General features: G+C 36.0%; 1 protein-coding gene, 1 long non-coding RNA gene and 2 other non-coding genes across 5 annotated transcripts in view; 2 read left to right on the forward strand and 2 right to left on the reverse strand.

Moving 5' to 3' along the window:
• The window catches only part of LOC133518774 (syndecan), a 521,110-nt gene that overhangs the window by 133,197 nt on the left and 362,074 nt on the right, over positions 1 to 25,839 (reverse strand). The gene's annotated exons all lie outside the window — the stretch shown is intronic.
• Positions 1 to 25,839, forward strand: part of LOC133518778 (uncharacterized) — a 275,753-nt gene that overhangs the window by 46,985 nt on the left and 202,929 nt on the right. The window lies entirely within an intron of this gene.
• On the reverse strand, positions 1,476 to 1,548 carry Trnav-aac (transfer RNA valine (anticodon AAC)). The gene has a single exon. It is a non-coding gene; the product is annotated as a tRNA-Val (tRNA).
• Trnav-aac (transfer RNA valine (anticodon AAC)) lies at positions 4,730 to 4,802 on the forward strand. The gene has a single exon. It is a non-coding gene; the product is annotated as a tRNA-Val (tRNA).

A 25,839-nucleotide genomic window follows, 5' to 3' on the forward strand; every position in this document is an offset into this window, starting at 1 on the left:
CAGCTTTAGATAGCTAACAGAAAAAGAACCTTTACCTAATGTTATTTAGAGCCTCGTCTGTCAACAAACCATACTCTGGTTTGGCGGAAGTTGTGATTTAGTTTTAAGGTTTGTTTTTTGAATAAACATTTATTTCATTTAGATGTTTGCATGGGCCTATTATATTCTAACCAAAACAGGATCTGATCTCTGTATAAGGAGCATTCCACGAAATTGTCTAATGTTGTCCAGTAAAATCGCGAATTTTGTGTATAAGTGTTTAATTTATCTCGTTTAGTTTGATCTTATCTTGATACGACCTTGAAGACCACTCAAGCTGATTGGTGCATGTGCAAAGCAAGGTCGTATAAAAATTAGTTCAATTAGTACCTTCATATAAACACTTTCACTTATACATACAACTGACAGACCTTTTTAACTGACCAAAGTCGGGAAAATACCCAATACTTAGATAGTTAATCATGTAATAAAAAAATCTTATATATAATTTAGTAGTTTAACAATCATATATTCTGTTAAAATAAAAACCGCACCATTTCGATACTTCTATGAGATTCCCATGTTACAGGCTGAGCCTAGTGTGAGGATCATGGTACCGCTTCTCTTTTAATGCCAAATTATTGAAATAAATATATATTCTTATTCTTAAAATTATAACAAATTATTAAATCTGAATCAGCCCTTAAATGTATAGCATGTTTCTATGCTTGTAAAAATGTTACATGAAAAAACTTGCTCCATACATGTCGTAACTTCGTAATAATGCATGTTTTTCCCGTCCGCATAACAACTCGATTTTAGATAAACACAATTTATTCCCTTGACACGAGCTAATAAGGCACTTTAGCCAGAGAGATTACGTCAATTTACTATGTAAAAGTGCCAAGACCAATTTGCGAGAGATGTATCTCGAGGCGGGAGGAAAATAACTCATTTTCGCACGAGTGAAGCAAAAGGCGGCGTGCATTTTATTGCATAAGAGAATACGTTTAGTTAAGGAAACCGCTTTAACGCGAGTCTTTTATTTATGCATTTTTACAGGATGGCCCAAAAATTCGCAGAGGAAAATTTCTACTGCGTTAATTTGTTGATAAAATTATCAAACGTTTTCGTTTGTGTGTCAAAAAGTCTAAACTAAAGGATAATATTTTGTATTCAAGACACACAAACGTACCTACGTAAAACCAACGTAAAAACGTATGTAATCTTAATATTATATGTAGTAATATTATTATAATTTAACATTAGGCAAAACAATATACGGATAAAATAAAAGCTTTGTACATATTTTATTCATAAAAAAACACAGTGTGCAAATTTGAAAAAAAAAAAACTGTTTAAATCCTCTTCGAATTTAGTACCTATTCACGATTTTCGATTTGATTTTAAAATTACTAATGAAAAAAAAAATCCGATTAGTTTTTCAAAATAACCTGTTAAATTATTTAAGTAGGTACTTAATTGAAAAAAATAAGTGTTTCCGCCCGGGATCGAACCGGGGGCCTTCTGCGTGTTAGGCAGATGTGATAACCGCTACACCACGGAAACTTGAAACTCACGGACGAAATCAACCATTACCTGCTATCATTACTCTTATTTATTACTTCTTATTATTTTGGCAACTGATTGGTGATTGCTTATGCGGACTATAAATAATTGATAATTCAAAAGATAAATAATATAGGGCGTACACGGCCAATTAGTAAAATAAATTAGTACAATGATATCTAGAAATATTTCTTTGCTCTTAGTGATAATGAGAAAGCATTTGATCTCTAGTTAAGTAATTATTAGTAGTAACTTGTCTGTACAGTCAGCGCCAAAAGTTGCGAAACGAATCAAACTTTCTAAATAAAAACAGTTTTTGTTTTTTTTTTTTTGACACAAATGTCGAGTAACTATCGGCTCGACTCGAAGAATGATTAAGACACGTTTAAGATCTTGGAAAGAGCTATAACTAAATAGCATGTCAAAATTGACGTTTATTTCGATTCCGCTGTGATCCCAATAAGATCTATCTACCATATTTCTAACGTCAAAGTGACATTGGTGTGCCCGAATCGAGCTACTGCTGTCAATTAAACGACATACAAACGATATCTAAATGAGAACTTGTCTAAACCAGAACTTATCGTTATCGTATCTCATTCTTCAAATCGGGCCGTATGAATTCGGTTTTGATTCTCAAATTATAGCCCTTTTTAGAATAGTCACCTGTAATAAATTCAACACGGTCATTTAGAATATGTAAGTAAGTACCTCATCTGCTCGTTTACTGACTATCACATAAAAAAGTAGAAGTTAAAAAGAGCCAAAAGAGCGTGTCAAATATTTTTCGCGCTTTACTGTGCATGATAATTGTGTGTCAAAATAAAATCTGAAATTTTATAATAGTCTTGTTTGCTTACACCGCGAAGCATCTCACAAAGTCATATACTGGAAATACATACTCGTATACTGCATATAAATGTATATTCGTCGTTATACTTACTCAAGCTCGTATCTGATATACGTAAGTATAGCGACGATATCCAACTACCACAGTAAGTACAGCTATAGGGTTGCCACAAGTGAGATTACTTTACAGTTTACAGTGTACGCGTTTAAGTTAGTAGTTAATTGTTGCGAACTCCCTAATCCCCAGTTTATTGTGAGCTCAAACTTCAGGCTTGCCTCTACCTGATCATTAACTCCTCAGGGATGCCACAATTACAACTACATTTCCGATTCAATTATATACCTGTACGTCTAAAAATAGCGATTCGGACAAAGTGCCAATAATATTTTTAGCACTTTGTCCATATCGATATTTTCAGACGTGACTGTACCTGGTTACTAGGTTACTACCAGTTAGACACTGCGAATAATGGCTAACGTGTGCGTGACTTACTTTCTATGCAGCTCGTACTGGCGTATTAGTGCGAGCGAGATGTATAGAAAGTATGTTACGCAGACGTTAGCGAATATTTCAGTGGAACATTGATAAGGCAGTCGTGGTAAGGCTACTGCTGTAACTTATCCTTGTTTCGTACTATAAAGTGTTGTGTACAATTATCATCATAAGTTGTATACTAATAATGAAGCAAGGTTGATTATTGTTTGATTATTTTTGCAATCAGTGTGTTTTGGTTATCACCTGATGATATTATGTAACAAAAATTATTAAGCGCGAGTAAAAGTAATCGTTTTAAATTTGAATATTTTGAGATTTTGTTTCATAATTTAGTTCGTCAGTTTTTATTTTTAATTACGCAATGAGTGCGGCTACTTTTTTTCAGTGTAGATATTTTATTTCGTTGGCAACCCTGCAGGTTAGTCTTGTAACTTGAACAGGTACAGTTGACGCCATTAACGGAATCGCTTTGAGATACAAAGCAAAGTTCGTGCAATATTGACCTAGAACGGCTGAGTTCTGTGTGAAAACGTCATTACAGAATATCGTTATTTAAATAATAGTGGTGTGGGATTAAGCATTGACCCATTTCATAAATATCATATTAAATAAGATATTATTTGATATTTACCACTAGCTTTTCGGTGAAGGAAAACATCGTGAGGAAACCTGCGTACATCTGCGAAGAAATTCAAAGGTGTATGTGAAGTCCCCAATCCGCATTAGGCTAGCTTGGGGACTATAGCCCGAGCCCTCTCGCGCATGAGAGGAGGCCTGAGCTCAGCAATGGGACGTATATAGGCTGAATTTTTTTTTTTTTTTTTTTTAATAAGAAAACTTTCATGTAGCCAGATAAATAATGCATAAATTATAGGGTAAATAGTACCAATAGTACCAAAAAGATAATTGATGACAGTGAATATCCACCGTATCCTTCATACCGTATTCACTGAAAGAAATGTTTGCATAACTGTAACAAAATTTTGGTTACTGTTTACACAAAAATTGGGACTTGCGAACTATGTGTTATAATTGTTATATGTTACAAAACCGTGTTTGGCTATCAGTGTTCAGGTACTGGGTATACACTACAAAATAAGTTTGTAAATTTATGCAAAGTTTATTTTCTTATAACCGTAGTTTAGTTATTTAGTAAAGTTACAAAACCAGTTCGGCTATCTATTTTTTTCAGTGTTCCTGCGGGTTCAAATAATTTATTTAATACCATAAGCCACACTAACATGTTAAGTAATAAAATTAAGAGGAATTCCTAGTTGCGATTTTTCCATACAAACACTCTCGCCTGTTTCCTCCCTGGATTTTTAACCTAGAGCAATGATTTTTTCAAAAATTCGAGATCTGAAAAGTTGCTCAGCTAGGAATACCTATTAATAGTAGACCATATACATACCTTAAGAGCAATTGCTCTTAAGGTATGTATTTAGATAAATAATAGGTATACTTAGATAGGTACGGTTTGATAGGTGGTTTATAAATTTATCGTACGCATCAACTTCCTAATTAAAATACTTTGCCATCTGATTAAATTATAATTATACTTATTTATTACTTTAATCCGCTCAAGATAGCACATATGGTGCGATAATAATATTAATAAAACAACTAAAATGTGAATTGTGTTGATAAAATCACGCTCATTATTATGTACTTTAATCGCATATAACATATTTCATTGCCATAAGTGCTATAAGTGAAAGTGTTTACTTGTTTGTGACCGTGAGTGTATAAGTGAAGAACCCCTTCACGGCCTTCACCAAACTAGATGAAAGAATAAAACAAGAGCTACTGTTACATAATTTCGCACAATGCTATCAAGTTTCCGTGGTGTAGCGGTTATCACATCTGCCTAACACGCAGAAGGCCCCCGGTTCGATCCCGGGCGGAAACACATCTTTTTGTATTTTATTTTTACATTTTAAGATGATACTATATAACATTTTGTTAGAACACAAAAAAAACTTTTTATTGGTACTTTGTGTTAGTAATAGTTTAATTGTACTAAATAAGTACGACCACATTCTGCGACTTGAGCGCGCGTTTTGCAGCTGTATCACTGTATCAGTCACCAGGCTTCACACAGATAAAAAATATTGCAAAAAATGGGTCTGCTCTAAATTTTCTTGATATGTTATAGTGAAAGCAAAGATACATAAATAGTGAAGACTGAAGACTGACAATTCTATTGTGTGTCTTAACGTTAAATAAAAAAATAAGTTACACTAGTTCAGATTTAAGTATACAGTGTGTAACAAAAATAGTGCTAGTCCGTTTAAGGACATAGGTATCGTGCTCTGATTAGAAAAAAGTAGAAGATTTTTTTATGACGCAAAAATGTTTATATAGTGCAGGTCGTCCAAGTCGGCCAACGCTCCATAAAAAGCCAAAAAATGTTCGGACATTTTTTTTGTACTTTTTCCTAATCAGAGCACCGAATATGCCCTTAAAAACAGATCCCCACTATTTTTGTTACACCTTGTATATTTCACATGGGAAACAGAGGACCTACCGCAAAAATCAAAACTTCATTATCTGCCTCTCTATTTGCTCTTGTACATTCAAGCGACTGAGGCAGAAAAAGAAATTTCAATATTAGTTTTTCGTGGTAGGGTCTCAGGAGTCCTAATCCTAGTGTCCCACAAAATACATGAAAGTGTGAGCTGGATACAGAATTCCTTGTATAAATGTACACCCAGCCGCAAAATTGCATGAGCACATTATGAATGAATTAATTCATAAGGTGTCCGTGTAATTACATAGCTTTGAAGGGAGATTGTCGGTTTTTAATATTGACTAACACAAGCCATCTTAACAACTACTACATAGAGCACATAAGACAATCGAGGTCACCATTTCTGTTGCGCCTATAATTACATATTACTGACATATTAGAGTGTATAGACAGTAAGTTACGAAGACCATAGTCTATATGTCATTGTTGATACTGACAGTGACTCGAGGTACGGGTAGTGTAAATTAAAAATATTTAGAGCCTGTTTCACAATGTCCAAGTAAAGTATTGAATAGCTAATTAACAAATAAATTAACTACCAGATAAAACTTCCAGCAAAACTTATAATAGTATAAAATGATGAGGAATACAACTCAGTTGTGCTGCTTGATTCTTGGCATTTCACTGTAAGTCGACCGCGTGCTTTTTGTAACCGGTTCATAATGCGGTGTCTGCTTAGTACGTGTTGACTGGTCTCTGTTGTACGCGAAATATCCTAGTTATTTACGAGGTTTGTGCTCGACATTTCATTATAGCAACTACGGTTTATCGCACGAAATAAACTTCGTAACTTAATAACGCCGTCATTGGATTCGTTTGAATACATTGCATTCATTTGTTACGGTAGAATTTTAAATATTTCAGTTTACATATAAGTTTACCTACACTATGTGACAATTAAATTCTACAACAATTTGGTCCTATTATATGTATTTGAACGCTTCGTCTAGCAATATAGAGTTTCAGATGACTTTTAGGTACATACTACATAAGGCCACCCCACACTAGCGTCTCCCGAGCGTCGGTGTCTAGTCAACTCTATGGCTGCTGCTCGACGCAACGTTGGTACAACTGCGCAGCGACGCCATTTTCCATAGCGCTGACTAGACGCTCTAGTTGTTTAGTATTATTGCTTATAATTTTAATCTCGCTGATTATTTATAAGAGTTGAAAAAGCCATACGTACGAGTAATCTTAATATCCAACATGAAAAACGCTTATTCTAAAACGTTCAGTTGTTCCACTCGTCTGCACCATGTATCCTCGGAGCAAGCGTTCCACGATGTAACATTTTAAACGTGCAAATAGCTCGGTTCGGCTTTAACGAACTTTACGATGTTAAAGTGTTAAAGACCGGCACTGATTGAGTTTGAGATACAACTACACTTCAGGAAGAGGGAAACCTTTTTAAAAGAAACTAGCCAAGTGATTCATGCGTATTTAATAAAATGTGTCCAAATACTTTCGACTTTAGCCATGATAGACCAGAATACAATTAGTAATACAAGGTGTAATAAAAATAGTGGGGATCCATTTAATGGCATACGGAATATGCCATGCTCTGAGTAGGAAAAATTAGAAGAAATATTTTCGACGCGAAAAAATTTTGTACCATGTATGGAGGGCTGGTCAGGCCTGGTAGGTATTATATACCTCACTATTGATTAAACAGAGATAACGACCGAGTCCAAAATCCAACAACTTAGTTTTGCATTTGATTTCACTACTACGAAAATATCAAAAAAACATGTACACACATGGCACAAACATACGTCACATACCTATCGCCTAACGTTTCGAAGAAAAACAACAGTCAAAGGGAAGCCATATCGCTTTGGTACAAAGTCTGCCCTGTTGCTGTTGGTAGTTTAAATTTCGAATACTGCGAACTGGGAAGGTTTCCGGTTGCAGAGTGCATCGAAAAACAGAAGCTAATAAAATGGTTACATCAAAATCACCAATTAATAGAAGAGGGGGCTAATGAAAAATTTTAGTTTTTATATTTATTTTTATTCGTTTTAATCAAGGGCAAATGTTATGAAACAATTCACATGGAAACTAGACTATGTTTCCAAGAGTAGACTTCAACCACTTTAAAAGGTGATTGGTAGTTAATGGTAGTTGACTTGATAGAAAAAAAAAACACGAAAATATGTCATATTTTCAGTTATATCGTTACCCGCCATAGCAGTATAAAATGGCTGTGATATAGACGAAGGATCTGACGAGCAAAATTTTTAAGTGGACTTTATTTTTAGAGTAATTGAAGATAAATGGTAAAAACTCGCGCGACGGCCAGATCTTCCATTGAATGTTTCGCGCTTTTCATATGTTGTTCCCTTGTCATTTTATGGCTTTACGCCACCTCGTGAAACCACATCCTAAGACATGTGATTCTTACACCACTAGACAATAGCATTTCGCAATTCCGTAATTCGCAATTTTTCTCTACTTATTTTTCTTTATTAATAATAATATTATTAAATTTGTTAATGTTTAAAATGTAATTAATGTGTAAGCGTCACTAGGTTGTGCCTATGTGGTAAAAAGATAACTTATTCTCATTGCATACCAACCGTATGCGACTCATACGTTCAACATCACCTGTGTAACCGAGTCCATTGTAACTATAGAATCGACCGAAGTTAAACTGGTTTAATGTAACTCTCGTTTGCATGGAAGCAATGGGGACATGATACCTTAGCGTTTTATTCTAAAACGTCATATATCCATTCCAGTTTCATAACCATATAGGATTGTTGGCATTGGGATGAAGTATAGGAAACTGATAATAAGGTCGTAAGTGCCAACAGTTGTAAGGTTGTATTTGGTTTGGACAGGTTTCAGACGTTTCAATTCGAAATAATTATTGTTTCAAGCGAGTTCATTAAAGAGCTATTGTTTGATAAAATTACGATGTAAGGGTTGAGGCACGTTTAAGTTTTGATTTGTAAGTAAGTCACATTAAAGGTAAACAAATCATTAATATAAGGAAACGTGGGTAATTATATCATTTTAAGACAAAATGCTTTCAGGCCGGTTTATAGGGATTCCGTAACTAATTTAGATGTTGCCATTTCCGCACTTCCCTAGTGATCCTTTGTATGCAGTGAAACAGAAGTGCTTTGATATGTGGAAAGAATATTTTGATGAAAGATCACTAAGCAAAGGTATATGGTATCGGACTAGATGTTGTCGCCCATGCATTTCCGGTATATTTATTGGACGACAGCGCCATCTTTGGAGCAAGAACTGTGAAACGAAGCCTCGACATAGAACCTGCTGGACGTGGTGACGCATCGGACCGGAGGATGGAAGTTACAACTTCCATCACCAGTCAGCGCCACTGTAGAAGAACGGAGGTGGGGACGTGATGATGAAGACACGGCCCAGCACTTTGCCATCGAGCAGCGTCGTGAGCGGTCACAATATCGTATTGTATTATATCGTCCAATTGATTAACTTCCTTTAAGCTTATATTGATTTTCGGTAATGAAACATTGAGTAATCTAGTTGAATTGTAGATCCAGTCTATTGTTAATTGTTATTACTATTTGCTTTCCAGTATTACTTATACGTAACTAAAGATACACATGTCTATTGTTGAGATTCCTAAGTGATTTAACTACCCGTTAATTTAATAATACTCACCCTGTTTTATACTTGTGTTTCGAATAAAAGGTGTTAATATATGCTCTGTGTTCTTTTTCTTTTATATACAACCCAATCTGCTACGGATCCCTTGGTTTGCGGGGTTAAATATGGTCAGACCAGATCGGATGTTATTACCGCTCTCAGGCTGCGTTCCGGGCACATACCACTTAATAGTTTCGGATTCATAATGGGTAAGAACCAGTCACCAAACTGTACCGAATGTGGAGTGAAAGATGTGTTCCATATCTTGGTGGAATGTGCCCGAAAAGAGGCTGAAAGGATAAATTTCATGCAAAAATACTATTACAATTTATATGACATAGGTGAAGTTAACGTAATTTTAGCCTTCCTACAATCAAAAATATATGAAATTGTTAACCTAGCCTAGGTATTAAGCGTAGATAATAAGAGTTGGTTTGTTTTGCTATGTCACAATAAGGGTGACATTTTCAATTGTGAAAAACCCTTTTTTCAATAAAGATTTAAAAAAACGAATTTAGATGTTGCCACTTCCGCAGGGACTCACGCGATTAAATACCAGTTTCTACGGTCTTACATAATTTGAACCTTCGGTCATACCTTCTCGAGTAGAGATGTAGGGTTAGAGCCGGTGTAGCTTTATTTGACGTTCATAAGCGCATTGTAATATGCCTACTTGAGTGTGGAAGATATTTTTTTGTGTTAATATATAACTTATACAGAGTAATTCATGAGACGTGAGCAGCACTACAGCCTACACAATTAGTAAATGTTAATGAATTGTTCACCATCATATTAAGTAAAACAATGACGCTTCTTTTCTGTTATTTAACTTTTTGATCAGGAATAATTTGAGTATCTACAATCATGGACACCCAACAACACAAAGATACAATACAACACAATTAACAAAGATGAAACCTCTGTAACCGTTATGATTATGACAGCACTTTGATTATGAAGAAAATAAAATGTCACACTTGAATGAGATACGATTTTTCAAAAGTAACCAGGCTTCGATGACATTTAATTTGCAAGTCACCATGATGTCACGTGTCCGTCTTACGAATTTTCAATCTGTCGGTCACGTGACCCCTGACGCGAGTTTAAACATTTTTTCCCCATCACAAAAAGTGCACAGCGCCGCTAAAGAAGTTTTCACTTCCAAAAAGAGCTTCGGCTAGCCTAACTAGTATATTCTGCGTCATCTACTACTAAAGAATGGACGAGCATAATTATACTGCTATCCCGTTCGAACAGTGTTATTGGCCTTCGGCTTCATGAGCGGGACAGTATAATTACGCTCTTGCGATAGAGATACAAACAGGCGGGACAATGTACGAAATTCCTCGTGCCAAGCGTCTTTTCTTTAGATTTCCTTATAGTCTCGTAAGTGAACTTTATTTTAGTAAGAATATTGAAAACGTCTCACTGAAATAGTTATTGTTAGTTTATAATTATATGTTTCGATCAATTATGAGTATCTTTATCTGAAGCCAGCCGTTAGGTTATAAGTACAAATACATACCTAAGACTGGTTTAACCAATTTTAATTATTTTAATGCGTATTTCAGAGTATCACAAAGATTTTAATAGTTTTATTTCAGTTTCAAAACAGACTTTAATATAGTTGTTCAAAATCGTTTTGCAGTGAGCCCTGGAGCGATTAAACACTGGTAAAGCGGAATTGAAATAGAGCTCACAACGGCGGTATTGTCACCGCTTACATAGTGCAGGTAAAGGTACCTTTCCGATTCAGACTCCATCAACATTACTGGAGCGGAATTGTAGCGCGACATTACTGTGACTGCATTGGAGATAGCTTCGTGGCTACTACCAAAAAGAATTTGAAATAGAGGTGGATTGTCAAAGAAAACTTTGTAGCTACAGTAAATTTATTGCTATCTTTCGACACATGATTAATGCTTTTAGAACGCCATTTGACTTTGATCCTTATTCTTACACTAATGAAAAATTAGTAATTCTATTTTTGATCGAACTCATCGTTGGTGCGGAACGTTCATCTCGCCTGAGCCCGCTAAGCGTTAGGAATATGGCTGAAGTTTCTGCGCTGACAAAGGGTTTAATTAAATTGTAGGAAAACGGCTCACGTGAAACGGAATATTTTCATAAAATGTATGTAAAGGGATTAGTTCAGGTATTCCATTCCTTGCTATACGTAACTAAAGTAGCATTGGAACTTTCAAAGTCTGATATTATACATAGGTTTTGTTTAGCTGATGCGGATGGTGAGAAGTTATGGAGCCTCTTATTCAAAATTAAATCGAAAAATATTACTTTGCTAATCTGCGAAAAGATAACATGCTAGTCAATTAGTGCTAACCCGTTATACTTACTTGCGTATTTTTACATGCAATTAATGTTCCCACCCTCGCACCGCAAAAATAAATGCGCAAATAAATATAACAACCAATACTTACTTACTTACTTACTTACTTACAACCCACCACCAAAAGTACAGAACTTCGGACACGTGTTTCGCCTCTCTACCAGGCATCCTCAGGAGATTGATCCTGATGAGCATACCGCTGAGCGTGACGGAATGAAGAGACAACACCACACTACATTCGGATGAAGCCCATATGAGCACGCTGCACACGCCAGCCTAAGCTGCCGGTCGCCTTCACTGCAGCCCCGAAACTCGGCGCCGCTCAAACGGTATCACCGGTGTAGGGGTCGCGGGATTGAATAACGGCCAGTAGCGAGAAAGCTGGCATATCTGACGCACAAGCGTCCACCCCAAAGGAAGGGTGTCGTAAGATATTTAAGCAAGTTGCGGGACGGCTCCAACACGACAAGGACGACGAGGATTGACCTGCCCACATCGGTGGGGAGCGACCCGCGACAGCCGTCACAACCGAAAAGCGGATACGGCCTCTCATACCAGGGTATTGAAGGATATCCAGACGGCTCCAACATTCTAAAGTACGTGTATATATATATATACACACCGTGATACACCGTGTTTTTATTGAATTCCGTTAACTTCGAGGTATCGGTAAGTACGTTTAAGGAAACTAGGTAAATAGCATAGTTAATTAAAAAAAAAAATTTTATTTTTTTATTATTTTTATTTTTATAAAAAGTTATTATTAGTTAGTTAGTTCTTATAACACAGACATTATATTTAACTCAACTAAACAATTGAAAACTCTGACATATCAATGTCATTTCGAACATCGATCGTCCGAGATAGTAGGTACTTACGTTTAGTAGCAAATGCATGAACTCGTACTAAGCACTAATCAATATGTAAACAGGTCCTAAGGCAAATGTACACCCTCCTAAGGGTCTTAGGTATACGATAAAAATTAATTATTGATTATCTCCGAATTGGAGTTAATTAGAATAGCGGTGTCTTTGAGGAAGTTACTTTATTTAAGCTTAGAGAGCCTTTAAATTAACGAAAAAAAAAAACACGGTGTATATATATAAAAAGTAAGGTCTGGCGGCTCTGGCCTTACTCTATAACTAGCGATACCTATACGATGTCAGTAAGGAACCGGAAGTGAGCTCTACATTACAGTGATCTGAATTAGCCATCGTGTGATTAATGTCGATGTAAATTGCGGATCAGTGTCGGAAGCTTCCGGTTACACTACGTAGCTTAGTTGTTGGGTGCATTCGATCATTCTGCACTGGACTGTTAAATTAACTTACTGTATTGAATAGAATCAGGCGTTATTTTGCGGAAATCCGTACTAATAATTACAAAAAATATTACTTTGTTAAACCGCGAAAATTCTACTACCTAAAGGTTGTCTAGAAGAGATCGCTTCTAGTGATAAGACCGCCTGTTGTTTATCTCTTCGTAATGTGCTGTATTCTTTGTATTGTTTCTGTACAAACTTTTATTATCGACTGCACTTCTGTTTGAACAGGCAATCAAGACCATTCTTATAAACCCAAACAATTGATTTTTGAAGGTGCCACCTTATTGACTCAAAAACATTACACGATAAAAGATGTTAACCATTGTACAATTTCAATGAGTACCTACAAATTTAATCCAAAAATAACCGTCAAATTTCCTCGTAAAATCGACATTCTGCACAAAACATATGGGTCCCGTTTGTCACCCCATGTATGACATATCTGATTAGCTTACGTTCTACGTGCACAGCCTTCCAAACTAACCTGGCAAATCCAAAACAATAAAAAAACATACGCAAAACTGAATGATATACGCTCTTATATTTCTACGGGCCCAAGTTCTACAAGGCTACAATCGATTTTGTACGGTAAGGATAAAGAATCAAGGTTGAATTTGAAATGGGTGTTATTTTACATGAATATTGTCATAGGATAGGGCCGAACCGAAAAACTTTTTGAATAGTCTATGAAGTTGCGTCCATCCGGAATCAGTTCGTTAGCATTGTCACAGCGAGTATCTGAAAAACGACTTTACTCTTTAGGGTTTACGGTCGTGTTTTGGTATTTTGGCATGTGCTACGATATTTTTAATGTTGTAACTGCGTCCGCTGCTGACGCTTCCGTATTGGCAATTTTCAAGCTTTTCAATCGCTTAAAAATGCATTTTCGCAGGTGCAAGGTTTTTTTTTTGCATGAACGTCACCAAACGACTCAGATTAAGTGCCATTGTACAGTCAGCCAACATTTGCAACTCTTGCCCACTTAAGCTGTTAGATTTTAAAAAATCTCTTAACGGCATTATATGCACTTTTGCAAAATGTAACTATAGTCTGTCAAACAACTTTGTCAATAGAAAAAGGGCGCGAAATCAAATTTTATATGAGAGAACCCTTCGCGCCAATATTTTTTAAGTTTGCTGCTTTTTTCTACTGACGAAAATGGCTTGATAGACTATATGAATATATACGAAGTCGTTTCAATTTTACTTGATTATTCTATACGTTTCATTAGTTACAAGACAATTAAAACTATGTAGAAATAATCATCAAAACTCCCCCGGTTCTGTCATAAATGAAAATATATTTATACCAATTGTTACATGTCGAGGTAGGTACAATATTGAGTGCAAATAGTGTATAAATATCATTTATTACAATTATTTTATCAGCCAATAAATAGCAAAGAAATAAATGTAATCCAATACAAAGTTTCAAGTGTCGTCCTTACATAATAGGTTTCACCAAGTAACTTTCAATTCAATGCATTATTTACTTTAAAAGGCTATACACGTTTATCTTTTGGCAGGTGTAACGTAAACATCTATTGACAGGTGTCACGTCAATGATCGGACAAATTCTGGTACTTTCGGCTTTTAGTAACGGGTACTCGATTTGCGACTGAATTGCAAAATGGCGAAATCGTCTCTTGTTTATTTTTTAAATTTTTTGGTTCGTAAAAGTGTGCAGATAATGAAGAAATAGTTGTGTTCAGTGTGTTGACCTTCATGACCAATTTAGGATGCAACATCGATGGGTATCAGCCTGGACGTCATACTTTGTGTTACTTGTATTTATTTAGTGTTACAAGTTAAATGTCGCACTGGTCTGCAATAAAAACTAAGTCATTTAAAGTTTCAAGCGCCGCCGAAGATTCGGCTTGCGACTTCATTGAAACTATTGAAAGAGGCCATACAACGTCTGTAGATGCTATTAAGGTATAAGGATGGCCAGACGGTTTACAAGGCGATGAGCGGAAGCGGTTTGAATAAAAAGTTGAAAGTTTTTATTAAGACATTATGGTTTGATGTCTGACACGGATATCACGCTCTCCGGCTGCACGATTGACTGTTACGTTTTCTTAAGATATAGTTTTGTATTTTACATCAATTTTATGTATGCATATGTATGTAAGTATTCTTTATCATAAACGTTTATTTAATGTATGGCTCATTTATTTAAGCATTAATTTCCAATGTATAGTTCCCATTAGCATTTACATTGTTCCCAAATTGCAGTTTATCCTCCCTTCCATAACTTTTCTTCGTCTTACCGAAGAGTAAAGATTCCCGAAAAGTAATAAAAAGCCCGTCCGTGCCCCGCGTCATAAAAGTTGTGCAGACGCACCTCTACCACGTCCGCTTTCAGTCTGGGTTGTTCCAACCGCTTACCGAGAGCGAGACTAGGGCCCAGGGAAACCCGTACCGCGTAAACCAGGCCGAACATTGCCTTGCTCGAAATAACAGCAATTCCTACTACTACAGGGGCGGCAAACCGCGGCTCTTTGGAGGTACTGAAAAGCTTAGACCACTAAAAACGATATTTGTGAGTTACTAAGTATCAAAGAAGTAAGTATCAATTATCAGACGCCTATTTGACGACCCAGACAATTCGCCGTACATTTCCGGGTAGATAAGTAAGGACAATACGTAGCGTAAAGGGGCCCACTCCCAGTTCGCTGGACAATATCGGCCTCTCAGTTATTCGCAAAAGCTGACAATCGCGAAAACTGACAGGCTGATATCTTCCGGCAGACTGGTTATCAGTAGGCCCCTGCAGTCTATATTTACTTTTTGGACCATAGCATATACGGCAAATTGTCACTGGCAGGTGACAATTATCACAATGGTGAAATAGAGGCCCGGAGACCACGAGTGGCTTCTGCTAAAGCAGCGATGGGAATAAGGTGCACTAATTAAAAATACCTACGGAGGAGGTGCCAACTTCATTTACCGGGGGATTAATTGAACCGGAAATAAAACTTTGGAGGATAGTCTGCCGGAAACGATATCGCCGATATCAGCTTTTAAACTTGGCTTGTCTATTATTGTTGAGTGGTCTGTGGTCGATGGGTAACGAATAAGGAGTTATTTTTTTTATTGATTATTTGATTAAGATAAGAAATAATTACCGTGGTTAGCCATCACAGACTGTAGTGGTAATACCGTAAGATACCGACAGACACCGACAGATATCTTATAGTATAGCTAAGCACCACACACGCCAACCGTATCGAAACATATATCGCTGTCTGTCTAGCACCTGCATTGTGAGAGAGACGAAATATACCAAAATTGAATTGAATTGAAAAATTGAATTGAATACGTGAGTGACCCGTTTTAACATATTTAATATCTACCAAAATACATATTATAGCTTCGTATGTGGACACTGTCAAATGGTACATACGTAAAATATATCGTAAGATGCCTTAACTGCTTATTCTGTTATTTTGCTAGTCTGTTCGGAAAGAGAAGAGTCGTGAAATGTATTGTGCCCCATACATTCCATGACTCTTCTCTTTCTACACAGAGTATATAAGATATCTTTTGGTATATTATCGCTCCGTCTGTGACGGGCTTTACCATAATCTTGCAATAAAGTCATTTTTGATTTTGAATTTAAAATTACTATACAAAAACTCGTTAAATTGCGGAACAGTTTGTCGGAAAATAAAGTATTATTTACATACATCAGTATGTATGTTTACAAGTTTTTGTTTATTTTATCTCCAGGTCCAGTTACCTTCTAAGGTCCCAGACAAATTCACGGGTAAAGGCTAGTATAATATTACCAATTTCATTAACTAGCAGCTCATTTACTGATAAGTAAATAATTTCGAAACGAACCGAACTGGAATTAAGCTCTTTGTCGGCGATATCGGCAATATGGGTTAAACTTAAAGGCCGGCCATTGTTGACGGCGTGGATGAATGCGTCCAGACTTTGCCCAGTTTATCGGAAATGGTGCAGTATGAAAAGGCTTTACAGAAAATACGTAACTACAGAAACAATGGCACATACATTTTATTGTGGTCGTGATTTCGTCGATCGCAGTAGTGTCCAAACTACGGCCCGCGGGCTCCACTTCAGCACCAGTAGTTTGTCTGTCTGTCTGTAATCAAATCTTGCAAGTTAAATTTGACCCATTTTCCATGTTCCAATGAAGCTGAAAATTTGCATACATATGTAAATTGAGTGACAATGCAATATTATGGTACCATCGAGCTGATCTGATTATGGTAACAGGAGATAGCTATTGGAACTCTGTGATAAAACAACGGAACCTAATTGTAATTGGGGTTGTTAGAATTGTCTCGATTATTATTAGTTGCCTGTGGAAAGAAAAATATAGTCAGGGATAAAGCTAATTATAAAAATATTTTTTTTGACACAAAACTTCTACGTGAAGAAAAGATGGAAGATCCAAAGCTTATATAATCTGGCAACAGTGACATCACTCGCGACAACGCTGCTGCAGTTGCAATCCGAATGTAACCTTAAGATGTGGCTATTGAAGACGAACGAGTCGATTGATGTCTTTAATCGACTGAACAATATCAGAAGAACTACTTAAAAAAATATCTGTTCTGTAAATATCTGCGTATTAAAAGACTTAAAAAACAGCCACGCTGCATAAAAAGTCCGTTTTCCGTCTGAAAAACGATTTCACAGACCATACGACACTGAACGGTGTGTATAAAGTTTCAAACGGCCAGCAGGTGCCAACCTCACTCCTGTGCCTTTGCGAGAAATTCCGGGCCAGATTTAAAAAGTACAGGTATGGATTCCGGGAAAAACTACTGGCAGGTTGAATCAACTACGCTAACGGGCCCAAAAAGTTACAGGGAACTTTTGTTTTTAAACAACTGGCCCAAATGTCTAATGCATTTATTTATTTAAACTTTATTGCACACATAAAGAAAAATGTACAAATGGCGAACTTAATGCCAAAAGGCATTCTCTACCAGTCAACCATTGGGTCAAACAGAGACATTTGTATATGATGGTGCAGGAAAAATTTATAACAAATAATAAGGAAAAAATTAAACGTGAAGTCAAATAATATTTAAAAAATGAAATAGTTAAATATTACTACTTATATAATGCATAAAAGATAGACTAATACATATAATTATGTACATATACATGATGGTGAACCTTATTTAAGTTCTTCTGACAGAAGATGCTTGCGAAGTAGGCGTTTGAAAACGGGTTTGCTTGGGGCTTGTCGAATAAAGAGAGGGAGGGAATTCCAGAGACGGATTGCCTCAACGGCGAAAGAGTGAGACATAAAACCAGTACGGTGAGAAGGGATCGAGAGTTTGAGAGAACGGGAGGAACGAAGTTCACATCCTGGACGGGGGGTGATGAAAATGAAATTTACGTTTAAGATAACCAGGAGAGGAAGGCTCGCACATAATGGAGAATAAAATACTCAGTATTCTAAGGGACCTACGACGACGGATGGAGAGCCAATTTAGCTGACAGCGATAAAAAGAAACATGGTCGTATTTGCAAAGTCAGAAAATGAAACGTATGCCATGATTCATAAGGCGGTCTAGCTTATTGAGGTACTCCTAAGAGACATTAGTCGTGCACGGGTCCGCATAGTCAATAACTGGCAAAATTAGAGCCTACACTAGTAATTTCGTAGTACCTACTGGGAGAAAATTCTTAAATTTATAGAGATAACGCAATGTTCCTGAAACTTTCCGACTTATTTTAGAGACTTGGTCATTCCAGGTAAGGCTAGAATCTAATACAAGGCAGAGATCTTTCACTTGTTTAGTTACTGGAATAACAGTGCCATCAAACAAAATCGGCGCGACAGAAACCGCACCAAGCTTTACTTGTTGATGATGGCTACCCAGAATAATAGCCTGACATTTTGCCGGATTGACACTGATGCCAAAACTATTGGAACATTCAGCTATGTGGACTAGGTCGTCGTTGATGAGGAAAATAGCAGAATTTACGTTTTCCACGGAAGCATGGGCGTATAGTTGCAAATCGTCTGCATACAAATGGTAAGAGCTGCGGATTTTGGAGGTGATTTGGTCAATAAAGAATGCATTACATTTTTAAACAAAAGAAAATATCCTTTAAAATATCCATAGACTTTCGCATTAGTGGGCATACCTTTTCAATTTACTCACATTCATGGTTTATTCCCAAAATTTCCTTAGAGAAATAAAAAAATAAAGATTACACAGACACAACCAAAAGAACCGATTCTTCATTACGCTTTGTCAAGCCATGCACATGAATCAAATCCGGAAAAGCTAAAAACCGCAACTCACAAACTGAACGGCAATGGAAAATAAGTATCGTTCTTAAACTCTTTTCAACCAGTAACAAACTAACCACGGACAACAAAAACTGTACTGCAATACTTGTCCGAATGCAGAGAACTGTTACGTTCATTGTATATTCATGCCATCGACAACGTTCTTTTTTCGAAAATACTTTTTGCTTCTGACCTCTTCGTCATCGTAGCGGTTTGTAAAGCTGTCATGCATGGGATTATTTCGGATTATTCTTTTATATTTCTGGGAACTGTTTGCAAAATGTAAAAGTTAATGTATAAAGTTATTAAGCACTTCACTTTTAAAATGAAGAATAATTATTAGAATGTGTTGAAATTGTTTTTACTTAACGTAAAAGCTGCTTAACAGCTACGATAATTTTAGTAGATTACGGACACTAAAAACATACAAATGTTACGGTTTCGTTTGTAAAATTTACATACTCTATGGCCAAGAGAATAACAAATTAATAGAATTTTGTATCATACGTTGTCAATTTTGGTGATCATGATGATGATTATGATGTTATTTTCAATATGGCCGCTACATACCTGAAACAGAAAAAGAAAAGTTAAAAACATACAAACTAGAGCAAACCTCAGTTTAAAATGGCTTAATAAATGAAAATAGCAAGATAACATCCCGTAAGTTTCCAATTAAGAAATAAAATCGAGTTTCTTCTAGCAATTTATTATGACAGCTTTCAACGTTTTTAATTGACACGGCTGTCACTTAATTTTATCCTCTACAGACTTTATTTTAATACTTATTTTCTTTTTCATTACAAGTTTTAGACGTGAATAACCTAAGGGCTCTTTCCCAATGAACAAGTAAAGCTGTTTTTTGCGGATACGGTTTTCTGCAAAATGGTAAAACGTCACTATAGATTAGCACATATGGGTCTGTGAGCTGTAGACCTCGCGTTAAGCTTAGAAACTGTAAAATGTAATACTCAGTTCGTCGAGTCATTATCACAGTTAACTTAAAATGGACGTAACTCTAAAGCGCCATAGGCTTTTGGCGCTTAAGTCCTCTATGCCAATTTCCGAATCAAGAAGAATCCAAAAACTTGAATGACAAAAAAATCTGTTTAATTATAGAATCTGGTCACAAAATTTCACCAGAATTGATTAATAATTGTGACCCGTAGAGGAAAATATTCGGACATACGAAAGCAAGCCCGAGTTAAAACGGAGACGTTCACTAAAACGGGATTCGGCAAAAAACCGTACCCATAAAAACGGGAGTGGGCCCTAAGTTTTTAAAATTGTTCATTAGAAGCTTATTGATATTTTGGTTAACGTCATGTCAATTTATAAAGTAAGGTCCATCTTTAAATAACATAGCTAATTAGTAGAAACAGTCAGCATCAAAAGTAGCGGATCAGACTACGTGTCAAAAGGTTTGTTAATGGCTTAACAAAAAGAACATGTCTCTACTGGTACATGTACTAGATTTTTATATGAGAACCGTAGATACTTTTACCGCGTTATTTCATGTTGACTGTACCATCCACGAATCTACAATACTCTCAACTCGAAAATAAGGATTTGAAACTAAATTCCTTTTTGTAATATAACATTCACGCGTAACTGAATATACATGTATTGATAGAAATTGTATCCACCTATTATATACAATTAAATTTTTCGTCGGAAAAAAACACTCGTCCATTTCAATAATTATATTAAAGGTATCATTTGAACGATTTTATATGAAATTTATTAAATTACACCCGGCTTTCATATAATGAGAAATTTAACCGCCCGAACATGAATTATCAAAGACGCGGTAAGCCTACAATCGGCTTACCTCAGCTATTCTGTACGACGTCGCTGTAAAGTACAACTTTCAAACATTTGGTACGACAATTTTATGTATTTCTAAGCCCGACAATTCATGGGTTAGACAGTAACCATCCGCAAACACTCAAAATTATATACCTAACGTGAAGATGTATAGTTAACTTATACATTAAGAAAAAAATCGAAGTTAATGCCGCCTCCTGATTAAAACTCCATTCGTCTGGCCCTTTATCAACGTCCATAAAGATATATAATAAATAATAAACTATCACAAAATAAGAAAGAAAAGAAAGAACAAATATTTGTAAGAGTTTTGTGACAAAAGCTATTACAATGTTGACGAATATTTAAATGATTAGTTTTAAGATATAATAAGATTCATGCATTATCACGATTCTTAAGAGCAATTCCTAGCTGAGCAACTTTTCAAATCTCGAATTTTTGAAGCTATGTTTCTGTCGCGCTGCGGTGGGCGGGAGCCGGAGCTATCTAAGTGTGAGTGCGCGCACACAGACGCGAGACGCGTGCGCTCGCTCATTGCGCGCCGTTCCGTCGACATCGCCCGCGAGCCAAACGGAATTTATTCTGCGCTGCCCGACGCAAGTTGTTTTTGTTGTTACCACGTAATATTGTTTTTCATTTTTATATTAATAAGTATCTATTACACCCTAATACCAAACACCCTATAACCTATAATAAATGATTGATTGATTGATTGATATTAATTACCATATAGGTAAAAACTGCAAAAAAGAATGATGTCTCAGCTTCGGTTGTCGTCGTACAGTCAAGTGCAAAAATATGTATCGAAAGAATCGTCTCATAAATATGGTACTACGCTCTTATTACACTGGAATAAGATGCTATGGGACATATTTTTGAGTAAGATGTGTACACCCATATTTTTACACTTGACTGTACCTATACGTATCAGTAAGTTGGGAGTGATTTTGTAAGTAGGTATAAATATACCTATGGTTAAACTACAATCTATTTAACTTGTAGTACGATGGGGCTAAACTTGGGCCGCCTTATTGAAGAACGTATATATCGCAATGACAATCTGGGTAAAGTATGTTGGGATAATGCCGGACAATTTTGGGGCCAATTGAGAGAACTCGTGAAAAAATGATTTTTCGAGATCTCAACACGTGACAGATTCTTGAAGTACGGAGCGAATCGTTAAATAATAACCGTAGATTCGGCCTGAATTTTGGTAATCTTCATTATAGAACGGTTTTAGTTTTGTACCTGTGTAAAGATGAGACATACTTTTTTTTAGGGTAACGAGTGTTTTGCCATCAAGGGAGAACATTGGATAGTGAAAAAAAGTTGCTTCTAATGGAAAGAGAATAAGGTATCACAAAGAAATAGGTCCGGTGTCTACCCTTTTGTATCCGATCTTAACCCGGATACAAAAATTGGTAAAATTGTGGCTCTCAAACTTTGATACCTATGTCATAAGGCAATTTGATAAGTAAACAATGTGCTAAGAAACCTCTTATTGTAAGGTTTACCCGAAGTAATAAAAAAAACACTAAAATAATAGATACGTTGCGTAGTTTTGACAATTTAAGATTTCGTGAACTGTACAGGTTTAGGGAAAGTGTAAATGTATTGTTTATTGAATGGAATGTACTGGAAGATATTAAGTACTTAAGTAGGAGGGACAAAAATCAAAATAAAAAATAATCGTGCCCAGTCATTTTTAATGAAGGTCTCCAAAAAAATAAGAATCAAACTTAGAAATCAAAAAGACTAAGTAGTTCTTTAAAAAGTTCAAGGTCACTGAGAGCCCATCTTGAAGTATGGAAAATAATTAAAATTGCGATTTTGTTGGTTTAATTTTGCAATTATGTATATATATATATATATATATATATATATATAGTTGATAAACAATCTTTTTTTTTGATAAAATGTAAGGATCGTATGTAAAGAAGAGAGCCCTCTTGAAGCATTTTAAGGAAACTAATTTCGAAGCCCTATCTCTATTTTGTATCCGAAACTAGCAATGTATGTATGCGTGCACATCTACATATGCATCCGTATGTGTAGGTACTTTATTGCGAAAAATTGCTCATTTGCTATCTATTTTACTCGATTTTGTTATAAATTTCAACATGTATCATCATCCCTATACAATATAAATACTCTTTATTGCACACCTCAATAAAAGAAAACAATACAAAAGAAAACATACACATAAGCACAGGTAAACAACATGCGGTCTTATCGCTAAAAGGCAACCTTTGGGTTGCGGAAATTAAAAAAAATTACATTGTCAGTAACCGTCGCGCTGGTTGTGGTACTGGATAAAAATAATGGTACGAAAGTGTGATCAAGAAAACAATAAATCTGATAATTAAGGTCAGTAGGTAAATTGAAGAAAATTTAAAGTTTGATAATCACTGCTGTTTTTTAAATAGGTAAAGATCTGATTGTTTCTGGTCCGATCTTTACCTGGAACGGTCAAGATCGGATATCGGTCTACAGCAGTGCTAGGTCTGTTAACACAATTACAAAAACAAACACAGTTTCATCACAATACGCAAAATAAATTACAGAGCGAAGATCGGATAGAAGGAAGAATTCGCGAAATTTACCTTGCTCTCTGTGATTGCACATAGCACAAGCCCGACTCCCTGAGCGACGCGGGGACACTGACAGTCGAGGCGCAATGAAATGGCGTCTTACACAATGTTTCCAACATTAAAAAATAAAGCCAAATTAGGGGGAAATGAATGTCCTACGTTCTTCACCCGCATCCGGTATTTACCCAACATACCTTAATCGTTGAACCGCCGCATTTCAAAATGGCCCTTATTTTGATATCGGCTAGCCGTAATGTAATACGGCGGATTATACAATACGACTGCGATACTTATATATAAATCCCCTCGTCAATGTAATTTCATTAAATTTGCTATCTAGTGGCAAACATCAAAGTAGTTATCTTTTACTTGTGACGCACAAGTGTGAGCAATGTAAAATACTATATTTCTAAAAAAAATTGCCTACTACGTAATAAAAGAAAATGTGATTATTAAATTATAATACGAAAGGTGGTCAGATCGCAAAATGCTGTCGTTTTATTTAAAATAATGAAATAATTAGACCAGTTCCGAAAGTACCGAGAAATCCCGGTTCTTTAAAACAGTACCGGTTCTGCAATCCCTAATAAGGATGTTATGCCCATCACTATTCCTTCTGTGTACGTATATTTAGAAACTGTCTCCGCCTCCAATTCGTGCGATAAGGACAACTGCAGCTCGGACCGAAATTCACTCGCAAAAAACTCAAAAATCGAGGTTTCGCTCTCGACTGTTTCCTCCTCCAAAACGCAACTAATCATTATGAAATTTTGGAAATTGCAAGAGGAAGAAATAATCTATGCCGCTATGTTTTGATTTTTTGGATATTTTTTGTCATATTTGTATACTGTGCCTTTTTTTACAGCCAATTCAATTTAGCCGTTTTTGCGATTTTCGAGGCGCTGTATCTTTCTTCAAAATAAAATAATCCAAAAAAGCAAAACATAGCGGCACAGATATTGATGATATTGATCTTATTTGAAAAAATCACTGCTCTAGGTTAAAAATCCAGGGAGGAATCAGTCGAGAGCGTTTGTATGGAAAAATCGCAACTAGGAATTCCTCTTAAGAGACTTGTCGGTGGAGTAACCGCCATTACGTTTTTCTCTCTGCCACTGTTTTAGGCTCTTGATATGTCACTATGTTGGTTTTCTAAATGAACATTTTGGATATGATATGTCATTGCATTGTCGAAAGTAACTTTTCTGTAATAAGATTACCATGTAATATTTTTATTTGCTTTAGCTATAAGGTCCCCAGCCACCACTCCAGCCAGATGATACCATACACTCCGCAGTGTATGGTACCATCTAGGCCAGCAATATGGCATGAACGTTAATTGTCAGCGTCCGAAACGCTATATTTGGCAGCTATGAACATAAGAACGATTTATTTTTTATGCGATATTTTCGCGGCAGTACGCAGCGCGGGCCTTTCGTGACCGCTGCCCATGCACTATTTAGTGTTTGACAATGGAGACCTAATCTCTCTAAAACGTGTAAAAATACGTGAGTTAAACCTTAAAATTATATGAATGTTAGTACGACATTTTAATTCGATAAGAATGAAGTTTAATTCCGCGCACATTTCAGAAAAAGACTTAAACAAGTCTGTCACGACACATAATTCCTTTCATTTGATTGTGCTACAGACATTCAGAAATTTCTCTTAGCAAACGAGAATTGCATGTTATCGTCACAGAGCACATTCGAACAGCTGCAACTTTAAACTTTTGCCAATTAAATTTAACGATGCCTTCGCAAATCAACCCCTTAATACGAAAGCAATTAAAACTTCTCTAACTTGGAGGAGGTAAAAATGTCTCCCCGTTCCGTGAGACGTCCCCCTTCAAGTTAGGAATTATTGGCGCGATTGGCATTTTTATTAGCTTATTGGGTAGTAATGTATTAGGTAGTAAAGTGATGGTTAAGGAGGGATGTGTATATCGTCGGTTAAGAGTTTAAATTTATTTATTTTAGACTTTAATGTCTTTAAAAATAGGTAAAAAAATTCTGTTTTCAAAAATGGATTTGGCAGGTTTACACTCTTATCCAGCGATATATAATATAAGGCAAAGTGTAGCTATCACTATGTTAGAAGCTGAATAGAAGAACTGATCAAGGTGCTTCTGGCTTGTTGAACTTAATACTAATATTAACATTTTCCCTACTTGGATTAAATTGTTTGCTGTATTCTTGTGTACAAAATTAAAATGGTTATTACGAGAAGTGGAGCAAAATATGCTTCTACGCTACAGTCGACAGTGTAGCACAAATATAGATCGTGTCATTCACGAAGACGCGTGCCTGGATGCGTATTGTCATGTTCATAAAGGTTAGATTTGGCAAATCTGCGCGTCATCGTTGATGACACGAACTATAATATTCTAATTGTAATAACAGGTTA

This window comes from Cydia pomonella, chromosome 6, assembly GCF_033807575.1.
Source record: "Cydia pomonella isolate Wapato2018A chromosome 6, ilCydPomo1, whole genome shotgun sequence".
Lineage (NCBI taxonomy): Eukaryota > Metazoa > Arthropoda > Insecta > Lepidoptera > Tortricidae > Cydia > Cydia pomonella.